This window comes from Cynocephalus volans, chromosome 9, assembly GCF_027409185.1.
Source record: "Cynocephalus volans isolate mCynVol1 chromosome 9, mCynVol1.pri, whole genome shotgun sequence".
NCBI lineage: Eukaryota > Metazoa > Chordata > Mammalia > Dermoptera > Cynocephalidae > Cynocephalus > Cynocephalus volans.
The window spans coordinates 147,118,116-147,134,742 of record NC_084468.1 but is presented as its reverse complement, the minus strand read 5'-3'; the positions used below and the strand labels follow the sequence as shown (position 1 = coordinate 147,134,742).

The 16,627-nt window shown below is 52.9% G+C and overlaps 1 long non-coding RNA gene across 2 annotated transcripts; it reads right to left on the bottom strand.

Moving 5' to 3' along the window:
* Positions 1 to 1,810: 1,810 nt before the first annotated feature.
* Positions 1,811 to 14,118, bottom strand: LOC134386452 (uncharacterized). Of its 2 annotated transcripts, none has more exons than XR_010024463.1 (4): positions 14,019 to 14,118; positions 12,443 to 12,538; positions 8,744 to 8,922; positions 1,811 to 2,425 (listed from the first exon to the last, which is right to left on the bottom strand). It is a non-coding gene; the product is annotated as an uncharacterized LOC134386452 (long non-coding RNA). The 2 variants fall into 2 exon arrangements; XR_010024462.1 differs by having other exon boundaries at positions 8,744 to 8,908.
* Between the last annotated feature and the right edge of the window lie 2,509 nt (positions 14,119 to 16,627).

Here is a 16,627-nt window from a genome sequence, read left to right as displayed (position 1 = left end):
CACCCATAAGCCAGTGACCCTCTTCTTTGGACAGTTTCTTTCCTCTTGCCCTCCTATCTATGAGAGTAAAGTCTCATTGACCATGTTATAATTAGGGGTCCCATTCCCAGACATTGCTTACTGGACCAGGGACAGAAACTGACTCTAGCCAGATTTTCTCAGTCCTGGAATTACCCATTAGAACAGAGTGCAAACTGAGCCTTTACCTACGGCTGGGCCTGAAAGTGTAAATCTGGAGCAGAAGGGTATCAGTTTTCCAAGGTGGGCCAGAGGGTCAGTGAAAACCATCTGCCTGAGGGAGGAGCAAAGCAGGTGTCCCAAGAGAAGGGCAGCATGCACGGGGAGGTGGCCAGGCCCTTGGCTGGTCCCTCCCGAGGCCACTGCGTCTCTGTGTCCCACGACGATGTCCTCCTGGCTTTCCTTGCACTGGCTGGGCTGCTCTCTGAACCGGCGACCAAATCTCTAACCTACCTCCATCTCTTCATGTCGCCAAACACCTCCAAATACTAATTTTATGGCTGAAAGCTATTTTCATAATCCAGAACCATTTATCTATTTCTTAATGCAAGCATAGGAATGCTGATTTCTTTTTTGTTGGAAATAAATGTAATAGTTAGGGCCGGGCCTGTGGCGCACTCGGGAGGGTGCGGCACTGAGAGCGTGGTGACGCTCCCAGCGGCCGCAGGTTCGGATCCTATACAGGAATGGCCGGTGCACTCACTGGCTGAGTGCCGGTCACGAAAAAGAAAAAAAAAAAGAAAAAAGAAAAAAAAATGTAATAGTTAAATGTACATGCTCTGTATTAAGCCAGACATGAATTCAAGTCCCAGAGCTGCCACATCCTTGCTGTGTGACATTGGAGAAGCTTCTTAACCTTCTTAGCCTTGGTCTCCTCATGTACAACGTGGGGACGTTAACAGCCCTCACCTCAACAGGTTGCGGTATAGAGTGGTAGGTCTCTAGTAATGTGGAAATAGTCACAATATCATCACCTCTCTTTGATACAGTTACAGATGCACGATACTGTTTAATTACCTGTATCTATTTGCACTGGGAAAAAGATCTAGACCTAAACACAGTGAAATTGGATCTCTGAGTGATTTTCAACATATTTCTTCTAACCTCTATTTTCTCATTTGACAAAAATAATTGCTTATATCACAGAAATTAAGGAAAATACATTCCTCAGTGGGGGCCTGATATTTTTTTTCTAAAAGCATGTCCATTTGTCATCTCTGAAGTTCGGCATGACCTTGAGGCTCACTTCAGGTAAACACTTCTCTTTAAGAACAGAGTGAAACACTAGTTACAGACACATTTTATGAAAGCACCTGCAACTTGAAGTACCTCTCAACTTCAGGGGTGGGGGGAGGGGAGGCAGGTGGACAGGTAGCGTGTGGCCAGGAGTTAGAGGTCGACTGCAGGCGTGTGTGTAGGATGCTCATGTCTGAGCCACGCAGCATTTCTGTGTGCTTGAAATTTTTCATAGTAACATACAGGGGAATCCACAAATGCGTGCAGGGTAAAAGCTGAAGTGGGCAGAGAAGTACAGCGCGGGAAGACAAGTCCCTTCACCTCTGCTCCAGCCTGCTTGTCCCCCCAGGTGCCTTCTGGATATTGCCAGTGTCACCCCCTGGACATTATCCCCTCGCTTTTTAGGGGAGGCCCAGAGACTCTCCACCACTTGCGAGATCTCAGTACAAGCCAGTCTAAGCCCTCATCACCACGTCCCTGTCATCCAGGGCTTTCAACTGCCCAATGCTCCTCTCTGCTCACCCACCCACAAGGGAGAGATGGTAAAGCCCAGGTGCTCCCAGCCCATCCGGTGAAGATGCCAAGGGAGACAGACTCATCACCCCTGGGTGACAAGATCTTTTCTTGCCAGCGTTAATTCAAGAATAGACTCCAACTATAGAAACGTGAACCTGCACCCAACAGTGTGCAAATACCCACAAAACTTTCAGAGATAAACCACCTTGCAAGACACAGCATGGAAAGGGCATGCAGGATGCGTAGCCCAGCACAGAAGTCAGGGTGCAAAGAGTCCATGCCAGCCGATGAGAAAGATGGACGAAGGATGCAAACAGGCAGGTCACACGAGAGAAATGTGGCAATGAGTGTACTCCACACACACCCCATAAAGAGAAAGTCAACTTCACTTGCAAACAAAGAAATACAAAGGAAGTTTTTCCACCCACCACATTTCTAATGGTTGGGAAAGAAAGCAATATCCAGTGCTGGGAGGGGCGGGGGAGGTCCTGCCCCCATGGCACCCACCCTTTTCTTCACGTTTTCACTTGTCTCTTTTCCTCCTCTGCAGCTGGGGGCGGCAGCCCACCGACCCCGAGTCTGTGTTGTCTTCTGGTGCGGGAAGTGCTCCACAGCCACAGGTATCCATCCATGCTTGGGGAAATGCCAACCGCACCTGAGGACGATTTGCAGAAATCTGTGGTCAGGGGTTAACTCTACAGGAATCAGCACGTGTTATTTTCCAGCAGAGACCTGTTGTAGAGAAAGTTTGACTGGAGAGGACACATTGATACAGCCTTTCCGTAGCAGGGCAGCCTTCCCACTCTGCTCCACTTTCAAAGCCAATAAAAAGAAGGAGTTGGTAAGAAAGAGGGTGTGGGCTACAGGTGCACCAGCCCACCTCCTCGCCTGCTTTCTGTCTAGGCAGCACTGTACTGCTGGAGTCGCAGGTGAGGATGTTGGGGACGTGTGGGAGGTCAGACAGCATGCAGGGTGGGACGAGAGTGGGAAAAGAAACCAGGCCACCAGGCCACTGCAGAACTGTCAGCAACTGGACCAGCACATCAGCTTTAAAAAGAATCATACACACAACTAGGGCTTTGGTAAAAGCGACTGTAAAATCACAAGAGTTTGCCAAAGCAAATGTAATTTCACCCATGAATTTCATTAATTCACTATTTATTGGGCATCTACTTTGCACTGGTGAGGACGGACACAGCCCCTTCCCCAGAGCTTGTGTCCAGTGAAGGAAACAGACAAGACTGGAGAAGAGAGAAGGAAAGATGTGTGGTGCTCTCAGGAAGGCCTCTGTATTAGCCATGTCTTTCTCACCTTCTGTATTTCTGATGCTTTCACATCTGGGGTCTTGATGACCCTGGAGGGATGGCCCCTCCAGGGCTGGCCAATTCCTAGAAATGCCCAGCGTCTTGCCTTTCACAAGCAAACCATCAGGTCAGAGCCCATCCCCACTTCCTCTACAGGCTCTCACTCTCTGGCCCACTACCCTTTGCCCTGATCACCCCAGGGCCAGGGACAGACAACCAGGGACAGCCTCCTGCACCCCTTGGGGCCACCCTGTGCTCCTCACACCATGCAAGGGGAGGGCTCTCCATGCCTCCCACCCTGGAGAGGATTCGGCACCAGCCTGTGCTACAAACATCCTGGCACAGGGGTAGATTCCTTCAAAACTTCTGTGAAAGCTCCGTAAGAGAGTGCTTTGCACTGGTTAGCTTGGTATTTAATAATCTAGGGCAGGCAGGACCTTTCAAATACCAAACCCTCAGGCCCACTCTTCCTGCTGCGGAACAGGCTGCCACAGGCGCAGAGGAGGGAGGTGCACGGCAGCCTCAGCATCTGTCACCGCAGGGTCACATGTCTGTAACTCGGACCCCAAAGGAAAACACATCCGTTTCCAGCAGGCTCTCAATTGCCTTGTACAAAGTCCAGTCCAGGCCAAGAAGAGGGAAATCAGGCCAGGACAGGGTAATTTTCCATAAGACACTTGCACTCCTCTCCCACTGCTGCTGCAGCAGATCACCATGAACTCAAACATGCACTTGCAGCATCTAACCCTTCAGAAGGCCAGCCGTACCAAATGGGTGTCATGGGAGAATCCACGTCCTCTGAGGCTGCCACACTCCTTGGCACCGGGCCCCTCCCGCCAATGCCCCTCTGACTTCGCATGGGGCCACCTGCATGATCCAGGGCACTTCCCCATCCACAGAACTCCTCACCTTAGTCACTTTGCAAAAACCCTTTTGCCACATAAGATAACATGTCACAGGTGCTGGGGATTAGGGCGTGGACTTATTTTGGGGCAGTATTTCTGTCTACCACACTGCTGTAACCTAACTCGCCTGGCCTGCTGGAATTTGGGGCCAGAGCAGAAGGGTACAGGATCGTGCTTGTGTCTGACCTGGGCAACACCACATCCCTGGGCATGCACACACCCCTCGTGGAGGAGCGTGGGGATGAGTGCCGCAGGGTGGGGGCCTGGGACATGGCTTCCTCTCAAATAACAATGGCTGCTGCCCGTCGCCAAATGGCCACCAGCATCACACACCCAGCTGAGGATGGTGAGGACATAGCCACCTTACGCCTCATGGTGTTCTTGCAAATACTTTTCTCATTTCATGGACAAGGAAGTGGAGGAGGAGAATGAACTCCCCAGGGTCACACAGACCTGGGAGTGACCACGAAGGCTCAGTAACATCAGACGCAGGGTGCTGCTGGCATGGTTTCCCGCACATCTTACCTTCCCCTAAGACCAGGAGCTCTTTGGGGCAGGAGCTGTATCTCCCCTTTCCTTACTGTCTTCCCCAGTGGCCAGCAGAGTGCCAGGTATACAGTGAGTGCACAATAAGAGCCTGTTGCCTTGACGTACCTGCCTCGGCCTCAGGTACCAGGATGAAGCCAGCCTGAAGCACCCGCTGGTGAAAGTCTGAGCAGGAGGAAGAGCCATGACCCTCTCTCCACCGCACCACCGCCTGCCCCTGAGCCCTAGTGACTCATCCTCTGGGCACCTCTCAAGCCGAGGGGCCTGTCCCTTCAGTCCAGCAGTTCCAGAATCTACGAGCCCTGTGTGTGCCTCAGATGTGTCTTCTGTGTCCTCGACTTGAACAGTGAGAGAGATCTGAAGCACAGACGGTCAGCTCCTCTGTCCCTGTGTAGAGGAGGGCAGGCTGGAGGGGAGCCACTCCCATCCTCACCACAAAGTCCCCTAGAACAGGCCATGGTGGCTGTTGGCTGGTCACTGCCATCTGCCCCAAAGGAGAAGGCAGTCCTCAGGCTGTGACACAAAAGTCCGGGCCACCTTCAGACCAGAGACCAGGAAGACAGTATCTCCTGGGGTCTGGGCTGTGAGGGGGAGGAACAGAATGGCCTTTCCCTGCAGGAGCAAAGACCAGGCCTCTCAAGATCGTGCAGCCAAGGCAGTCTCTGTGGGCACCCCCCGCTCAGGAAAGGGGAGCTCCGTGGCTCTAATGAGTCAGCCAGGACATCCAGAGGTTTCCGAGCAAGGACACCCCTTCTGGCATAAGGTGCCAGTACTTGGAGGGTTGGGAGGGCGTGGAAAGGGGTAGAAAGTGGGCCCAGAGACCAGAGAGTGGGATGCCCCAGAAGACAAAGGTTTAATCGCCAGGGCAAAATTATCTTCCTACTCTTACGAGAACTGGCTCTGGAGCGAGGGGGCTTTATTTCCCCTTTCTGTGGGGAAGTGTCATTTGAGTCTGTCTCCATTGGTATCATGATGGCAGAAAACTAGGTGAAAAGTGAAAATACAGGGAAATCAAATATCATCTCTGTAACCTAGACGACAGCAGGGGTCACGTGGACCCCGAAGATGGAAATAAGATAGGCTTGGACCCTCATTCCTTCCTGTGGAAAATCCTATATCCTCTCCCCATACCTCAGAAGCGGGGATTCTTGTGTTTTCATGCTCCCATTTATCACTGAGTGAGGGCTACTACCAGATTCACTTAATGATTATGGATCACTTAAAATGTGTTCAACCAAAGCCCGTGGTACTGGATTAGAGTCAGAGGCCTCAGTGTGAACTCATGTTCAACTTACTATATACACAGATGCATGGACATAATCACAAAGATGCATAAAAACAGTGTTGTAAGAATATGGAGAAATTTAAACCCTCACACACGGCTGGGGAAACTACAATGGTGCAGCCACTTTGGAAGCAGCCTGAATGTTCCTCAAATGATTCAGTACAGAGTCATCAAATGATCCAGAAATTCCACTTCTGGGTATATGCCAGGAGAAATAAAACTATGCATCCACAAAAAACCTTGAATACAAATGGTCATAGCAGCATTATTCACAATAGTCCAACGCAGCCCCCACCCAAGTGCACCCAGAGGCCCAGCCCCCACCCAAGTGCAGCCACAGGCTCAGCACCCACCTAACTGCACCCACAAGACTACGTCCACAGGGCCAGCCCCCTCCAAAGCACACCCACGTGCCCAACCCTCACCCAAGTGCATGCACAGGCCCAGCTCCCACCCAACTGTACCCACAGGGCCAGGTCCCCTGAAAGTGCATCCATGAGCCCAGGCCCCACCCAGCTACACCCACAGGCCTGTCCCCCCTACCTGTAGCACTGAGCCCAACCCCCCAGCTGCACCCATGGGCCCAGTGCCCCCAACTGTACCAATAGGCACAGCCCCCATAAAAGTGAACCCAAGGGCCCAGCCCCCACTCAACTGCACCCACCTGGCCAGCCCCCACAAAGGTGCACCCGTGGGCCCAGCCTCCCTCAAAACACACACATGGGCCCTGGCCCCCCTAAAGCACTACCACTGGCCCAGCTGCCCCCCAAGAGCACCCATGGGCCCAGCCCCCAGAAAAGTGTACCCATGGGCCCAGCCCCCACCAAGCTGCACCCATGGACCCATACCCCCCAAAGTGCACCTATGGGTCCAGGCCCCCCAAATGTGCATCTACCAACCCAGCCCCACCCTAACAGCACTCAGAAGCTCAGCCGCCACCTAACTGCACCCACGGACCCAGGGCCACCAACTGCACCAAGGGTCCAGCACCACCCAACAGCACCCATGGGCCCATCCCCCACCCAACTGCACATACCGGTCCAGCCCCCACCAACTGCACCAATAGGTCCAGTTCTCACCAAAGCACACCCATGTGCCCAGCCCGCCCCCGAGTGCACACATCAGCCCAGTCCCCACCCAACAGCCCTCCACAGGCCCACCCCCACCAAAGTGTATCCATGGGCCCATCCCACACCTAACTGCCAACACGGGCCCAGCCTCCCTCAAAGTACACCCAAGGACACAACCTCCCGGAATCAGTCCATTTTTGTTGCTTATACCAAAGTACACCGAACTGGGTGATACACAAAGAAAATGAAATTTATTGCTTAGTTTCTGAGGCTGGGAAGTCCAAAGTCCATCTGGTGGTGGCAACAGTGACCCAGGGGTATCACACTGCAAGACAGTGGAAGCAGAGAGAACAGAGAGAGAAGACAGACTCTCTTCTTTTAATGTCCTCAGAACCAAGCCTCTGTCCACCATTTTTAATCCATTCACTATGGCATGGTCCTGCAATTTAATCACTTCTTTAAAGCTCCACCTTTCAATTACCATAATAGGATTTCCCACTCTTAACAGTCACAGTGGGGGATGAGTTTTTAATAGACAAAGCCTGGGGGACACAATTAAGCTTCAGTGAATCTTAGGGGGACGGAATTCAATCCACTACACCCCCCCAAAGTACACCCAAGGGCCCAGCCCCCCACCAACTGCAACCATGGGCCAGCGCCCACCCAACTGCACCCACAGGCCAAGCCCCCACAGAAGTGCAGCCACGGGCCTAGCCCCCGCCAACTGCACCCACTGGCCCAGCACCCCAAAGAGTGCCCTGCATGCTCCTGACTGTACCCATGGGCCTAGGCCACACCTAAGATAAACCATGGGCCCAGAACCACCAAAGTGCACCCCCAGCCCAGGCCTCACCAAGTGTGTAAAGGGGCAAAATCCCCTGAACTACACCCAAGGGCCCTGGCCCCAGAAAGGTGCATCAACTGACCCAGGCCCAATACAAATGCATCCACCAGCACAGCCACCACCCAACTGCACCCACAGGCCCAGCGCCCACCAACTGTACCCACCAGCCAACCTCCACCATAGTACACCCTTAGGCCCATCCCACATCTAACTGCCCTCATGGGCCCAGGCCCCACCAATTACACCCAAGGGCCCAGCCCCCATCCAACTGCACCCATGGATCCAGCTCCCGCCTAACTGTACCACAAGTTCAGCCTCCCTCAAAGCACACACACGGGCCCCGCCCACCCAAAGCTCTACCATGGGCCCAGCCCCAATCAAAGCACTATCACCAGCCCAGCCCCCACCCAACTGCACCCACAGGCCCAGCCCCCACCTAACTGTAACCACTGGCCCACCAACTGTACCCAAGGGCTCTGCCCCCAGAAAGGTGCACCAACATGCCCAGCCCCAATACAAATGCATACAAGTGCCCAGTCCCCACCCAACTGTACCCACAGGCCCAGCCCCACCAAACTGTACCCACTGGCCCAGGGCCACCAACTGCACCGAAGTGTCTAGCACCACCCAACTGCACCCATGGGACCAGCCCCCACCCAACTTCATGCACAGATCCAGCCCCCACCAACTGTAGCCATGGGTCCAGCCCCCACCATAGTGTATGCATGGGCCCAGCCCCACCCCAACTGCACCCCCGGGCCCAGGTCCCACCAAGTGTACAAATGGGCCCCGCCCCAAGAAAAGTGCACCAATGGGCCCAGCCCTAATACAAATGCACACAAGTGCCCAGCCCCCACCCAACTGCACCCACAGGCCCAGACCCCACCTAACTGCACTCACACCTTTGTTCTTTTTTTTTTTTTTTCTAACACGTCGTCTTTCATCACTGACTGATCAAATTCTACCCAATCTTGAAGATTCAACTCAGGTGTCATCCCACTGTAGGCATCCCTACTTACCTTCTTTCACCTGGCTTCTGTCCTGGGACTTCTCTTTTACATTGACAGTCACCATTCGATGATGACACAGGAGGTGCTCCGTTTCCCTGGGTTTGGGTTTCAGGACATGCCTCTGGCTCTCCAGCCACTCCTGGAGGTCTCAGGCCCCCTCCTCTGGGTTCTTCCCTGGAGGAAAGTTACTGTTGCCAGTTAGACTTATTTTTAGCACCACCATGGGGAAAATGAGACCACAAGGTGCAGGCTTATGCAAATTCAGTGGCTGGGTATGCTCAGTAGAGAGCACAGGACATTATTGAATGTGCCTGGTGCATGCGACAGGCTCTGACCAACAAACACACTCCAGGAAGAGAAAGAGTCAGCATGTGTAAGACTAATGTTACATAACTGGGAGCCACCCCTTAACTGAATATTCATTAGGTAAACAAACTATAGAAGCCGTATCCCGGCTGATGGCAGGGTTGTTACTTACTCTCCTGGAGGCAGCCTGCACTTCCCTGGCTGAGGGGTGTCTGCTTTACTTGGTATGGAAGTTACTTTCAGCAGGTGGCTGCTCACTCTCTGGAGCCAGCCTCCGCTCTCTACTGAACTTATGGATTTCTTGCTTTTGAGTTATACTTGATGTCTATACTGAACTTACTTTTGTGTTAGACTTTTGGTTCTGGAGCTAGGCCGCACTCTCTCTATGGAACCTGTATTTCTTCTCTGTTCTATTAAACTAGTTCTCACTTTCTTCCGTGACTCTGTCCTTGAATTCTTTCCTGTGGTGGAGTCAAAAACCTGACAAGAGGACTGGGTGGGTTGAGGATGACTATCAGGTTCCCTGCTTGGATCCTACCTCCAACATTGGTGTCATTTAGTCTCATAGCTTTAAACACCTCCTATATGCCAATGACCCCCAAACTTATATCTCTAGTCTTAACCCAGCCCCCCACCAAAGTGCATACATGGGCCCAGACCCCACCAAACTGCACCCATGGAGCCTGTCCCCAACAAAGTACCGCCATGGGAACAGTCCCGCTCCAAAGTTCACCCATAGGACCAGCCTCTACCCAACTGCATCTTCAGGCCCAGCCTACCTCCAACTTCACCCATGGGCCCAGTCTCCACCAAGGTACTGCTGCAGGCCAAGCCTCCCTGAAAGTACTTCCAAGAACACAATCTCCCCAGAGTACACCCAAGAGCTCAGCCGCTACCCAACTGCACCCACGGGCCCCACCCCCCACCAACTGCACTCATGGGCCAATCCCCCACAGAAGTGCAGCCATGGGCCCAGCACCCCAAGAAGTGTACCCACAGGCCCAGCTTCGCTAAAAGTACACCCATGGGCTCTGTCCCCACCCAACTGCACCACTGGGCCCAGCAACCACCCAATGGCACCCACGGGGCCACATCCTCATGCTGTGCGCCCCCCCAAGTGCACACACGGGACCAGGCCCCCCACAGCTGCACTCCAGAGCCCAACCCCCCCAATTGCACCCATGGTCCCACCCCTACCAAAGTACACCCACGGGCCCATTTCCCACCCAACTGCACCAACAGGCCAGCCATTCCCAACTGCACCCACGGGCACAGAACCCTCTGGCACAGCCTTCTCCCAAAGCACCATCGTGCCTAAAACCCACCCAAGGACCCACATGGGCCGAGTCCTGCCCAAGATACCTTCACAGGCCCAGCCCCCCAAAAGTACACCCAGGAGCCCAGGCCCCCAAAAGTATACCCACAGGCCCAGACTGTACCTAAATTCACCCATGGGTCCTGCCCCACCCACCAGCATCCAAGGAGGCAGTGCCTCCCAAAGCATACGCACATGCCCAACCCCCACCCAAGTGCACGCACGGTCCCTGCCCTCCACCCAGCTGCACCCACGGGCCAAGCCCCCACAGAAGTGCAGCCAGGAGCCCAGCCCACGCCAACTGTACCCACAGGCCCAGCACTCCAAAACGTGGACCCATGGGTCCAGCCCCCACCCAACCGCACCCACAGGCCCAGTGCCCAACAAACTGTACCCACGGACACATACCTCCGAAAGTGGACCCATGGGTCCAGGCCCCCCAAAGTGTACCCACGAACCCAGCCCCACCCCATCTGTACCCACAAGCTCAGCCCCCACCTAACTGCACAGACAAGCCCAGCCCCCAGCCAACTCTACCCACAGGCCCAGCTTCCACCAACCTGTACCCACTGACCCATTCCTCCGAAAGTGGACCCATGGGTCTAGGCCCCCGGAAAGTGTACCCACGAACCTAGACCCACCCCATCTGTATGCACAAGCCCAGCCCCCACCTAACTGCACCCACTGGCCCAGGTATCCCAACTGCACCCACAGTGACAGTGAGGGGATGGGGAAAGTGTGCTTTCCCACACCCTGCTGGGGGAAGTGTGAATTGGGATGACCTCATGGAGGTCATTTGGTTACAACCAACCAAACCACCACTACACAGTGTCCTTTGTCCCAACAACTCCACTTCTGGAACTGAACCTACAGCATGAAGTGACACGCAGGCATGTTTTAGTTATTGCATAACCACTCTTACTAGCAAAAGTTGGAAACATCTTACATGCTCGTCAACAGGGGCTGCTCAAATAAGTTACAGCATTATGCAGTTCAAGAGACTGCAGAACCTTCAAATGGTTCAGAAAAAAAGAGAGCTGATAAAGCAAATCAGTAAAAAATGTTAACGTGGTAAATTTAGGTATGGCGGGCAGACTAATGCCCCTCCTCCAAAGATACTCACGTCCTAATCCCTGGAACCTGTGAATATGTTAAGTAATATGGCAAGGGGGAATTAAGGTGGCAGATGGAATTAAGGCTGCTAATCAGATGACCTTAAAATAGAGAGATTACTTTGGATTATCCAGGTGGGCCCACTGTGATCACAAGGGTCCTCAAAAAGGGAAGGGAGTGAACCAGAGAGACAGCAACTTGAGAAAGATTTGGCCTGGCATTGCTGACTTTGAAGTCGGAGAAAGAAGCCATGAGCTGAGGGCTGTGGGCACCTCTAGAAGCTGTGAAAGGAGGACATGGGTACTCCCCTGGAGGTTCCAGGAGGGACCAGCCCTGCCCACACTTTGACTTTAGCTCAGTGAGGCCATGTTGGACTTCTCACCTCCAGAACTGTAAGCATATAAATGTGGACTGTCTTATTCCACCAAGTTTACAATAATTTGTCATAAAAGCCATCAGAAACTCATACCCCAGGTACAGGGTATTTAGGTATTCTTCGTGTCATTCTTGCAACTTTTTTTAAGTTGGAAGTTATTTCCAAAGAGTTACAAGGAGAAACAATGCTATAGAACTTCTTTGTGTACTGATACGTTGCCCTGAAGTTTCCATGTTCAGAGTGAGCAGCACATGAACTTTTATGTAAAACATAAACACAACAAGTGAGGCGAGACAATAACAATAGTTTGTACACAGGTGGGAGATCCCAGAAAAGGGACCTAAACTGCTTACAGTGGCCTCAGGGGAGGAGGTGTGGCCTGGAGACAGTGGGAGGCAAACCTTTCATCATCAACTCTTTTGTACCTTTTGAATTCTGTCCCCCATGTAAGTATTTACTCCTTTATAGCGAATAAAAACATACAATCAAAGCAGCTGCAAGACTTCATGAGGCATCTGTGCCACGTGGGATTCCTGGAGGTGACTCGGCACTGGAAGCTTTTGGTTGGGGGGAGGGGACACAAAGGGCCACCACTCACCAAGAGAATGGCCTCTCTGATGCAGGCATCCCGTTGGTCCTTCCTCAGAGTAGGTACAGCCAGGTGGGTTAAGCCTTCCTCTTTGGCCTCAGTTACCTGTGGGGGGAGGGGAGGGCGACAGTGTCTCAGCCTGGACTGTGGAGAGAGGCTACCTCCGAGCCACCAAGTGCCAATACTGAGAGCATGGCCCTTAGAGCCAGACAGCCCTGCTCCAATACTGTCCCCTCTGCTTGTCAGCCATGGGAGACACCCTGGTCAAGTAACTGAACCCCGCCCCAAGCCAGTTTTCTGGTCTGTAAAATGTCCCTGTGGGGCCACCTCAGAATTAAACGACAGCAGGAATGGAAAGCACATGGCAGCTTCTGATACACAGTAATGGCAGCCTGGGCTCCTACTAGATTTGTCCTCCCTACCTGGTGAGGAAGGAGCTTTCTGCTGGGGTCAGGAGGCACGGTGCCCTGGACAAGTCCCAGTATCTCTCTGGGCCTCTAGGGTCTCTTCCATGCTAAAACTCAGTGAGTCCTCGTGGGTCGAGGTGCTTGGAACACCTTTCTGGCAGAGCTCTCCTTTGAGGCCTGTCTCCTACAGCAAGTCCTCCTTGACTACACCAGTCTCCATGGAGCCCTCCAACACCCGAGGCAGCCAGTAGAGGGCTTTGGTGTGGGCTTTGGAGTCACACAGGCTGTGCTTCCAGCCCTACCTTGGCTGGTTGTGAGGTGTAAGCTAGGGGACAGCTGGCTTTGCTGCTCTGAACCTGCTTTCTCTTCTGAAAGGTGGGAACCACAACAGCACCCATCCTAAGGGGTTACAGGAGGAACCAAGGAGCAAATGTGAGTCAAGTCCAACCCTCAGTGTCCGAGCTGGGCATCCTTAAGTGCTGGGTCCAGAAGGTCCCAGCACAGACACTGCCAGGCTCAACTTCAGCTGCCTCTGCCATTCAAGGCAGACTTTTTCAGGTGCCTGCAGCCCCAAGGGCAGGGTGGAAGCTGCTACCCTCCCCGCTCTCCAGTCTGACTTGCTCGACACCCACAGGGGATCCGTTCTCCATCTGCCTGTCCTCCACTTTCTCCCAGACCTTCAGCCCCTCCCAGCACCCCAACTCACTGACAACGCTCCCAACAACCGCCTCAGGCTCCCTGGCCTTCCGGACTCTCCTAGTCTCTCATCCCACCCTCCCACGTGGCTTAGAACCTCTATTCACAAGGACACGCCAGGGTCCACGTGTACTTGCTCCTCTAGGTTCAGCCCCCATCTCTGGTCACCCAGATTCCCCCAAACGCTCTCTTCGCTCCCAGGCCTCTCTTTCACCACCTCCCTCAGGACTCACCACCCCCTTATTTCCCCTAAGGTCTCCCCGCTGAACCCCACTCCCTGCAGCCCCAGCCCCCCTCGTCCCCTACCAGCTCCCTCCAACCCTCTTCCTGCCCCGCCCACCAGGCCTCCCCCTCCCCCGACTCCCACCCTCCGCCCCTTCTTGCCCCGCACCCCGAGGTCTCTCCCCTAACCCGTGAATCTCGGCCGCCCCTCCCCCCGTCCCCGCTCCCCAGGGCTTCGGGCCTCTTCGCTCGTCACGCACCCCACGGAGTCTGTGAGCTTCTGACTGGGCCCCGCTCTCTTGAACTCTATGTCAGCCTTGACGATCTGGAAGAATTTCTTCATGGTGACAGCTGGCCAGGCGGCGGGAAGCCGCGAGGAACGAACCGGAAAAAATTGCGCGCCCCTGGAAGTGCCGCCTCCGCGCTGTCGCCCACGTGACGTCCGTCCCGTGAGCCTCTGTAGCGTTGCGTGCTTCGCTGGCCCAGGGCGACCGTTCTGCACTTTGGGGTCGCGTCTCTGTGGCATTTCCGGACTCTGTTGCCAGGGCGACGAGTGAGCTTCTTCCTGGAGGCCGTGCACCTTCCACGCGGTCTCAGAGGGGTGACAGGACTGGCAGGGACAAGCCGACTGATCCTCATGGAGAAATCTCTGGCCCTGTCCTTTTCCCTGCTCAGGATATTTCCCTGGATCCCCAGCGCTTACGTGACAAAGTCCCGATTCAATGTGGGGGCATTCAAGGCCGCCACCACCCAGCCCCGTTTGGACCTCAGTAGCCCCCCACCCACGTACCCTATGTGGGAGGCGTTGCAGAGGATGCACCCCATTTGGGCGGACAAGACAGAAACAAGCTAATGGTGGCATATGTGTTGGGCTGTTCAGGCGGCAAAGGAGACACCCAAAGTGACAGCTAAAATAAACCTCATGAGTTGGAATGACATGGGCAGAGACGGAGGGACGGGAGCCTTCCAGGGAGCCTTTCAGGCAAGAAACACTCTGCACCGAGACTGCAAGTGAGATATCATGGGCTTTCTCTAGGAAATGAAAGAGTCCCATGGCTGGGGGAAGGGCAGAGGAGAGGAGAAAGATGGTGATGGGAAAGAATTGTGGAGGGTTCTGACCCCCAAGGGGCTGAAATTTTGGAGATCTGAGGTTATCCTGAGGATTTTGAAGGGATTTAAGGAAGAATAGGTTACAGCCCAAACTTGAACCTTCCTGATCTTCAGTTTCCTATCCACGAAATAGGGATAAGAATAGCACCAGCCTCCTAGGAGGAGTGTAGGGATGATCTTGCAACTAGAAATCCTCACTAAATGTCAAATGGTATAATGATTTATCACTTTAGTATTTATTGAGAGTCTGTTCTGTACCAGGAGTGAAGAAAACAGACAAAATTCTCTGACCTCATGGAAGGAGCTGCCGATTTTTTGGAGAGAAGCGGGGAAGGAAGACAGACTTTACAATAAATACATAAAATCTGTGTTCTGTGTGATATGTTCACTGAAAGAAAAAAATAAAATCTGTAATAAGGAAAGTGGTGTTATAGAAGAGATCAGGCTGGGGCAGTTTGCCACATCAAATAAGGGATCAAGAATCGTAAAAAGGCATTTTTGAACCACCAGAGAAATTTGAATATTTCTGGGCATTAGATAATATAAAGGAGCTATTAATTTTGTTAGGGGCAATAAAGTCATGGTAGTTATGTTTGACAATAAGTTTTTATCAGTTATAGATGCATTCTGAAATATTTATGGGTGATGGGACATCTGAGATGTGCCTTAAAATACCCCAGAAAAGGGCCGGCCCGTGGCTCACTCAGGAGAGCGCGGTGCTCATAACACCAAGGCCTCGGGTTCGGATCCTATATAGGGATGGCCGGTTAGCTCAGTGGCTGAGCGCGGTGCTGACAACACCAAGCCAAGGGTTGAGATACTAGGTCAGGCCAGTAGAGTCATAGTGCGGAAGAAAACAGACAGGTCCTCTGCCCTCATGGGGCTCACAGGCAAGTAGGGACACAACTAGGAAATAAATATTTTGCGATAACTTCTATGAAGACAAATAAAGGGGAAGAAAGGAATAAAGAATGATAGGGCCTCTCTTTTAAACAGGTTCATCAGGTCAGACCTTCAAGTAGAGACCTCTGAAGGTGACAAGGGACCAAAACATGGGGATGTCTGGGAGAACAGCATTCCAGGCAGAGGTAACAGCAAAGCTCAAAGGCCCAGAGGTGGGAACTTATTCACAAAACATTGTGCCTGTAGCGGGGCGAGTGAAGGTGAGAGTTGATTCTCTGCCAAGAGCAAGTAATGTGTGGTCTTATCATCCCCTCAGTGGAAAATTCCACAGCTATTAGAAAGTATGGTTATAGGGGCCGGCCCATGGCTCACTCGGGAGAGTGCGGTGCTCAGAACACCAAGGCCTAGGGTTCGGATCCCATATACGGATGGCCGGTTCGCTCACTGGCTGAGCGTGGTGCTGACAACACCAAGTCAAGGGTTAAGATCCCCTTACCGGTCATCTTTTAAAAAAAAAAAAAAAAAGAAAGTATGGTTATAGGAATGAGACAGCAGGAAGGGAAATTCCTTGGGATGTATTAGTTAGCAATTGCTGCATAACAAATGATCCCCAAACTTAGCCACTCCAAATAACAAGTAGTTTCTGTGCATCAGGAATCAGGTGTGACTTAGCTAGACTGATGGTTCTGCCTCAAGATCTCTCATGATGTTGCAGTCAAACTGTTGGCTGGGGATACATTTTTGTCTGAAGGCTTGACAGAGGGAGGAGTTGCTTCCCAGCTCACTTAGATGGTTGTTGAGGTTTCTGATGCTCCAGCTGAGGTGGCCTCTCGGCTCCCTCTTAGGTACCTTAACT